The 8,989-nt window shown below is 46.3% G+C and overlaps 1 long non-coding RNA gene across 1 annotated transcript; it reads right to left on the bottom strand.

Annotated features, from left to right (window-relative positions):
• Nucleotides 1-498: 498 nt before the first annotated feature.
• Nucleotides 499-8,740, bottom strand: LOC144495208 (uncharacterized). The gene is made up of 3 exons (XR_013498222.1): nt 8,650-8,740; nt 2,258-2,394; nt 499-981 (listed from the first exon to the last, which is right to left on the bottom strand). It is a non-coding gene; the product is annotated as an uncharacterized LOC144495208 (long non-coding RNA).
• Between the last annotated feature and the right edge of the window lie 249 nt (nt 8,741-8,989).

Raw genomic sequence — 8,989 nt, 5'->3', positions numbered from 1 at the left:
TGGAAAGGCGGCGGCTAAGAGGGGATCTTATTGAAACTTATAAGATGATTAGAGGTTTAGATAGGGTGGATAGTGATAGCCTTTTTCCTCTGATGGAGAAATCCAGCACGAGGGGGCATGGCTTTAAATTGAGGGGGGGTAGTTATAGAACCGATGTCAGGGGTAGGTTCTTTACCCAGAGGGTGGTGAGGGATTGGAATGCCCTGCCAGCATCAGTAGTAAATGCGCCTAGTTTGGGGGCGTTTAAGAGATCCGTAGATAGGTTCATGGACGAAAAGAAATTGGTTTAGGTTGGAGGGTCACAGTTTTTTTTTTAACTGGTCGGTGCAACATCGTGGGCCGAAGGGCCTGTTCTGCGCTGTAATGTTCTATGTTCTATGTTCTATGTTATAAATATTATAATCAGCCTCGTGCCCTTCCCGGATGTGAGGCTGATTGCACTGGCAATTCAGTGTCGGTATCATTGCGAGAGACAAAAAAACAGGCGCATTGACACGTTGTCTTCGAAGGTGTCTTCCTCTTCACCTGGCATATCGTTTTCTTTTCTGTAGACTTGGATGTCTTCATTTTCTTCCGCATTTTAGGGCTAGAGGAAGTTTACCATCTCCAGCATACTTTGGCAATATAGCCCCTTTTGCCCCAATTCTTGCACTTGTTTTTCTTACTCCAGCATTTCCCCACTGACTGTCCAACTTGTGCACATCGATGACATGAATGTTGTTTTGCAGACTTATTTATCGGGGTCTCCTTTTTGTGGATCTTCACCCCGACTCCTATCTGCAAAGCTTCTTTCACAGCCAGCCTATTGACACTGCAATTCTTACTGCTGATTTCAAGGTCAGTGTTCTTTCCATAAGCAGCTCTCTCTGAATAACTTCATTCTGGAGTCCACATATCAACCAATTGTGAAGAGCATCATCAAGTGTCACATCAAATGGTTAGCACTGCTGCCTCATAGCACCAGGGACCTGGGTTCAATTCCTGGCTTGGGGAAAAAAAAATTGTAATATTTAGTTCGCCTTCTTAAGGTCGCCTTGAACTGTGAAATGCTTTCCTGGCTTCACCGGTAGAACCTAAATCTTTCTGCAATGCTAATGTAACCCCACTTTTTAAAAAAGGAGAGAGAAATCCGGGAATTATAGATTGGTTAGCTTGACATCGGTGGTGGGGAAAATGCTGGGTCAATTATTAAGGATGCAATAACTGAGCATTTGGAAATCAGTGACAAGATCGGTCCAAGTCACCTTGGCTTCACTAAAGGGAAATCATGCTCGATAAATTTTCTGGAATTTTTTGAAGATGTGATTTGGCAAATGCAATATAGATAAATGTGAGGTTATCCAATTTGGTGTCAAAAACAGGAAGGAAGATTATTATCTGAATGGTGGCAGTTTAGGAAAAAGGGAAGTTCAATGTGACCTGGGTGTCATGGTGGAGCAGTCGCTGAAGGTTGGCATGCAGGTACAGCAGGCAGTGAGGTAAGCTAATGGCATGCTGGCCTTCATAGCAAGAGGATTTGAGTATAGGAGTAAGGATGTGGCCTCACCAAGGCCCTGTATAACTGCAGCAAGACATCCCTACTCCTATACTGTATCGTGTGCAGTTTTAGTCTCCTAGTGAGGAAGGACATTCTTGCTTTTGAGGGAGTCCAGCGAAGGTTCACCAGACTGATTCCTGGAATGGCAGGACTGACATATGAAGAGAGACTGGTTCACTGGGCTTGTACTCACTGGAATTTAGAAGAATGAGAGGGGATCTCATAGAAACATATAAAATCCTGATGGCACTGGATAGGCTAGATGCGGAAAGAATGTTCCCAATGTTGGAGAAGTGCAGAACTAAGGGTCACAATCTAAGAATAAGGAGTAAGCCATTCAGGACTGAGATGAGGAAGAACTTCTTCACTCAGAGAGTTGTGAACCTGTGGGATTCTCTACCACAGAAAGCTGTTGGGGCCAGTTTGTTAAATATGTTCAAGGGGTAGCTGGACATGGCCCTTGTGGCAAAAGGGTTCAAGGAGTATGGAGAGAAAGTGGGAGTGGGATTCTGAAAATGCATGATCAGTCATGATCATATTGAATGGTGGTGTAGGCTCGAAGGGCCGAATGGCCTACTCCTGCACCTATTTTCTATGTTTCTAAACAATTTTGATGAGAAATGCAATTTGTCATAGGTTTTAACGCATAACTTTGCTGGATGGAATAAACTTTGTCGCAATGTAAAAGCTTTGCATCCTATTAAACTGAAATGTTACAACCTTAAGGTAATCCGGTACTAATTTGCTTGAAGATAACATTGGAATTTTCTTCGTATGAGTTTCAAGTCTCACAATCCTCATCAAATACGTCCATGACGCCATTCCATGGAGAAATGAATATTTCTCATCGGTATTTACTGTTGAGAAAAGCATGGATGTTAGGGAATTTGGGGAAATAAATAATGATGTCTTGAGGAGTGTACATATTACAGAGAAGGAAGTCTCAAAGTGCATCAAGGTAGATAAATCCCTGGGACCTGATGAAGTGTATCCCAGGACGTTGTGGGAGGCTAGGGAGGAAATTGCGGATCCCCTAGCAGAGATATTTGTATCATCGATAGTCACAGGTGAGGTGTCTGAAGATTGGAAGGTGGCAAATGTTGTGCCTTTGTTTAAAAAGGACTGCAGGGAAAAACCTGGGAACTACAGGCTGGTGAGCCTCACATCTGTACTGGGTAAGTTATGAGAAGATTTTTGGAGGGACAGGATCTACAGGCATTTGGAGACACAAGGCCTGATTAGGGACAGTCAGCATGGCTTTGTGAGTGGAAAATCATGTCTCACAAATTAAATTGAGTTTTGAAAGGGTAACCAAGAAGGTAGATGAGGGCAGTGCAGTTGATGTTGTCTACATGGACTTTAGCAAGGCCTTTGACAAGGTACCGCATGGTAGGTTTTAGCAGAAGGTAGCCAAATAGCTACAAAATTGGTTTGATGACAGAAGACAGAGAGTGGTCATAGAGGGTTGTTTTTCAAACTGGAGGCCTGCGACCAGCAGTGTGCCTCAGGGATTGGTGCTGGGCCCACTGTTATTTGTCATTTATGTTAATGAGATAGAACATAGAACATAGAACATTACAGCACAGTACAGGCCCTTTGGCCCTCGATGTTGCACCGACCAGTGAAACCCATCTAAAGCCCCTCTAATCTGCACTATTCCAATATCATCCATATGTTTATCCAATAACCACTTGAATGCTCCTAATGTTGACGAGTCCACTACTGCTGCAGGCAGGGCATTCCATACCCTGACTACTCTCTGAGTAAAGAACCTACCTCTGACATCTGTCCTATATCTATCACCCCTCAATTTAAAGCTATGTCCCCTCGTGCTAGCCATCACCATCCGAGGAAAAAGGCTCTCACTATCCACCCTATCTAATCCTCTGATCATCTTGTATGCCTCTATTAAGTCACCTCTGAATCTTCTCTCTAACGAAAACAACCTCAAGTCCCTCAGCCTTTCCTCATACGATCATCCCACCATACCAGGCAACATCCTGGTAAATCTCCTCTGCACCCTTTCCAACACTTCCACAACCTTCCTATAATGCGGCGACCAGAACTGTACGCAATACTCCAAGTGCGGCCGCACCAGAGTTTTGTACAGCTGCAGCATGACCTCCTGGCTCCGAAACTCAATCCCTCTACCAATAAAAGCTAACACACCGTACGCCTTCTTAACAACCCTATCAACCTGGGTGCCAACTTTCAGGGATCTATGCACATGGACACCCAGATCCCTGTTCATCCACACTACCAAGTATCTTACCATTAGCCCAGTACTCTGTATTCCTGTTACTCCTTCCAAAGTGAATCACCTCACACTTTTCCTCATTAAACTCCATTTGCCACCTCTCAGCCCAGCTCTGCAGCTTATCTATGTCCCTCTGTAACTGCCACTTCCCTCCGCACTGTCCACAACTCCACCGACTTTAGTGTCATCTGCAAATTTACTAATCCATCCTTCTACGCCCTCATCCAGGTCATTTATAAAAATGACAAACAGCAGTGGCCCCAAAACAGTTCCTTGCGGTACACCACTAGTAACTGGACTCCAGGATGAATATTTCCCATCAACCACCACCCTCTGTTTTCTTACAGCTAACCAATTCCTGATCCAAACCACTAAATCACCCTCAATCCCATGTGTCTGTATTTTCTGCAAAAGCTTACCATGGGGAACCTTATCAAACGCTTTGCTGAAATCCATACACACCACATCAACCGCTTTACCCTCATCCACCTCTTTGGTCACCTTCTCAAAGAACTCAATAAGGTTTGTGAGGCACGACCTACCCTTCACAAAACCGTGCTATCCCTAATCAAATTATTCCTTTCTAGGTGATTATAAATCCTATCTCTTATAATCCTTTCCAATACTTTGCCCACAACAGAAGTAAAGCTCACCGGTCGATAATTACCAGGGTTGTCCCTACTCCCCTTCTTGAACAAGGGGACAACATTTGCGATCCTCCAGTCTTCTGGCACTGTTCCTGTAAGAAGTTTAACAACACCAGGTTAAAGTCCAACGGGTTTATTTGGTAGCAAAAGCCACAGTTAAGAAGAGCCAGGAGAGAACATGAGAAGTCTTTGGCAGGTAGGATCAAGGAAAACCCTAAAGCTTTCTCTAGGTGTGTCAGGAGTAAAAGAATGACTAGGGTAAGATTAGGGCCAGTCAAGGACAGTAGTGGGAAGTTGTGCGTGGGGTCTGAAGAGATAAGGGAGGCACTAAATGAATATTTTTTATCGGTATTCGCACAGGAGAGGGACAGTGTTGTCCAGAGAATCCTAGGGGACTTATCTATTTTTACCCTTTCCAGAATTGCTAACACCTCCTCCTTATGAGCCTCAATCCCATCCAGTCCAACAGCCTGCATCTCAGTGTGGCTTTTGCTACCAAATAAACCCGTTGGACTTTAACCTGGTGTTGTTAAACTTCTTACTGTGTTTACCCCAGTCCAACGCCGGCATCTCCACATCATGACTGTTCCTGTAGACAATGACGACACAAAGATCAAAGCCAAAGGCTCTGCAATCTCCTCTCTAGCCTCCCAGAGAATCCGAGGGGACTTATCTATTTTTATCCTTTCCAGAATTGCTAACACCTCCTCCTTATGAACCTCAATCCCGTCCAGTCCAACAGCCTGCATCTCAGTACTCCCCTCGACAACACTGTCCCTCTCCTGTGTGAATACCGACGAAAAATATTCATTTAGTGCCTCCCTTATCTCTTCAGACTCCACGCACAACTTCCCACTACTGTCCTTGACTGGCCCTAATCTTACCCTAGTCATTCTTTTACTCCTGACACACCTAGAGAAAGCTTTTGGGTTTTCCTTGATCCTACCTGCCAAAGACTTCTCATGTTCCCTCCTGGCTCTTCTTAACTCTTTCTTTAGGTCCTTCCTGGCTAACTTGTAACCCTCAAGCGCCCTAACTGAGCCTTCACGTCTCATCTTAACATAAGTCTCCTTCTTCCTCTTCACAAGAGATTCAACCTCCTTAGTAAACCACGGTTCCCTCACACGTCTGCTTCCTCCCTGCCTGACAGGTACATATTTATCGAGGACGCGTAGTAGCTGCTCCTTGAACAAGTTCCACATTACAATTGTGCCCATCCCCTGCAGTTTCCTTCCCCAACCTATGCCACCTAAATCTCGCCTAATCACATCATAATTTCCTTTACCCCAGTTATAACTCTTGCCCTTCGGTATATACCTGTCCCTTTTCATTGCTAAGGTAAACGTAATCGAATTGTGGTCACTGTCACCAAAGTGCTCACCTACCTCCAGGTCTAACACCTGGCCTGGTTCATTATCCAGTACCAAATCCAATGTGGCCTCGCCTCTTGTTGGTCTATCTACATACTGTGTCAGGAAGCCTTCCTGCACACATTGGACAAAAACTGACCCCTCTAAAGTACTCGAACTATAGCTTTTCCAGTCAATATTTGTAAAGTTAAAGTCCCCCAGTACAACTACCCTGTTACCTTCGCTCCTATCCAGAATCATCTTTGCAATCTTTTCCTCTACATCTCTGGAACTTTTCGGAGGTCTATAAAAAATTCCCAACAGGGTGACCTCTCCTTTCCTGTTTCTAACCTCAGCCCAAACTACCTCAGTAGACGAGTCCTCATCAAATGTCCTTTCTGCCACCGTAATACTGTCCTTGACGAACAATGCCACACCTCCCCCTCTTTTACCACCTTCCCTGCACTTACTAAAACATCTAAACCCTGGAACCTGCAACAACCATTCCTGTCCCTGCTCTATCCATGTCTCCGAGATGGCCACAACATCGAAATCCCAGGTACCAACCCATGCTGCAAGTTCACTCACCTTATTCCGGATGCTCCTGGCGTTGAAGTATACACACTTCAAACCTGCCTGCCAGTACACTCCTGCGACCCTAAAACCTCATCCATGACCTCACTACTCTCAACCTCCTGTACACTGGAGCTACAATTCAGGTACCCACCCACCCTGCTGAATTAGTTTAAACCCTCTCGAAGAGCATTAGCAAATTTCCCCCCTAAGATATTGGTACCCCTCTGGTTCAGGTGCAGACTATCTTGTTTGTAGAGGTCCCACCTACCCCAGAAAGAGCCCCAATTGTCCAGGTATCTGAAGCCCTCCTCCTGCACCATCCCTGTAACCACATGTTCAACTGCTCTAGAACATAGAACATAGAAAAACTACAGCACAAACAGGCCCTTCGGCCCACAAGTTGTGCCGAACACATCCCTACCTTCTAGACCTACCTATAACCCTCCATCCTATTAAGCTCCATGTACTCATCCAGGAGTCTCTTAAAAGACCCTATTGAGTTCGCCTCCACCACCACTGACGGCAGCCGATTCCACTCGCCCACCACCCTCTGTGTGAAAAACTTACCCCTAACATCTCCCCTGTACCTACCCCCCAGCACCTTAAACCTGTGTCCTCTCGTAGCAGACATTTCCACCCTGGGAAAAAACCTCTGAGAGTCCACCCGATCTATGCCTCTCAACATCTTATACACCTCTATTAGGTCTCCTCTCATCCTTCGTCTCTCCAAGGAGAAAACACCGAGCTCCCTCAGCCTATCCTCATAAGGCATGCCACTCAATCCAGGCAACATCCTTGTAAATCTCCTCTGCACCCTTTCAATCTTTTCCACATCCTTCCTCTCGTGAGGCGACCAGAACTGAGCACAGTACTCCAAGTGGGGTCTGACGAGGGTCTTATATAGCTGCATCATTATCCCTGGACTCCTAAACTCAATCCCTCGATTGATAAAGGCCAGCACACCATACGCCTTCTTAACCACCTCCTCCACCTGCGGGGCCGATTTCCTCTCCTCACTATCACGTGGCACGGGTAACAGACCAGAGATAACAACTTTGTTTGTTCTAGCCCTAAGCTTCCACCCTAACTCCCTGAATTTCTGCCTTACATCCCCATCCCTTTTCCTACCTATGTCTTGAGTGCCTATGTGAACTACAACTTGGGGCTGGTCCCCCTCCCCCTTAAGGATTTCGAAAACACGATCCGAGACATCGTGGACTCTGGCTCCTGGGAGGCAACACACCAACCGCGAGTCTCTCTCGTTCCCGCAGAATCTCCTATCCGTCCCTTTAACTATGGAGTCCCCAATGACTAATCCTCTACTCCTCTCCCCCCTTCCCTTCTGAGCCACAAGGACAGACTCTGAGCCAGTGACCTGTACACTATGGCTTACCCCTGCTAAGTCCCCACCCCCAACAGCATCCAAAAGTGTACTACCCCCAATTTGTACAACATTTCTTGTTTCTCCCCCCACTTGGACAGCTCCCTGTACCTTGGTGCTGTGGTCAGTTTGCTCATCCTCCCTTTCCCTCCCCTTCTGAGCTGCCGGGCCGGACTCTGCGCCGGAGGCACTGTCACTGTTGCTTCCCCCAGGTTGGCTGCTCCCCCCAACAGCACCCAAACAGGTGTACTTATTTTTAAGGGGCACAGCCACTGGGGTACTCTCTAGTACCTGACCTTTCCCGTTCCCCTTCCTCACCGTGACCCACTTGTCTGCCTCCCGTGGCCCCGGTGTGACCACCTGCCTGTAACTCCTATCTATCACCTCCTCATTCTCCCTGACCAGACGAAGATCATTGAGCTGCAGTTCCAGTTCCCCAACGCGGTCCCTTAGGAGCTTCAGCTCGACGCACCTGGCGCAGATATGGACGTCCGGGAGACTAGCTGACTCCAGGACCTCCCACATCCGACACTGAGAACAACAAACTGGCCTCACACTCATAATTCCCCCTTCCTTCCAATGACACAGGAAAAACTATCTAAACCTACCCTGCCTCTGCCTGTTTACGCCGAAGCCCAATGAGCCAAACAAAGCCCGTCAGCTCTCATTCTGCTCCCTGCTCACTCCACTGCCCACTAACGACGCTGCCCACTGAATAGTGCGGCCCACTTATATACCTCCCGCGCGCTGAAGAAAAATTTGACCCTTCCCAGAACACCCAGCGGCCTACTTCTGGGTGAGAGTTCAAAGTTTTTTTTTAATAACACCCGCGAAAAAGTAATTTAAACTAAATCAAAAGTATTATTTTTAAATTAAAAGTATTTTAAAAGTAGATCTCTTACCCTATCTCTAGATGGATGAGAACTTAAGAGACATGGTTCGTAGGTTTGCAGATAACACCAAGATTGGTGGCATAGTGGACAGTGAAAAAGATCATCTAAGGTTGCGACAGGATCTTGGTCAATTGGGCCAGTGGACTGATGAATAGAAGATGGAGTTTAATTTAGACAAATGCGAGGTGATGCATTTTGATAGATTGAACCAGGGCAGGACTTACTCACTTAATGGGAGGGCGTTGGGGAGAGTTATAGAACAAAGAGATCTCGGCGTACATGTTCATAGCTCCTTGAAAGTGGAGTCACAGGTGGACAGAGAGGTGATGAAGGTATTCGGCATGCTTGG

The sequence above is a fragment of the Mustelus asterias genome, chromosome 6, assembly GCF_964213995.1.
Source record: "Mustelus asterias chromosome 6, sMusAst1.hap1.1, whole genome shotgun sequence".
Taxonomy (NCBI): Eukaryota; Metazoa; Chordata; class Chondrichthyes; order Carcharhiniformes; family Triakidae; genus Mustelus; species Mustelus asterias.
Note: the sequence above shows the minus strand (reverse complement) of the source record. Positions and strands in the feature narration are given on the sequence as shown.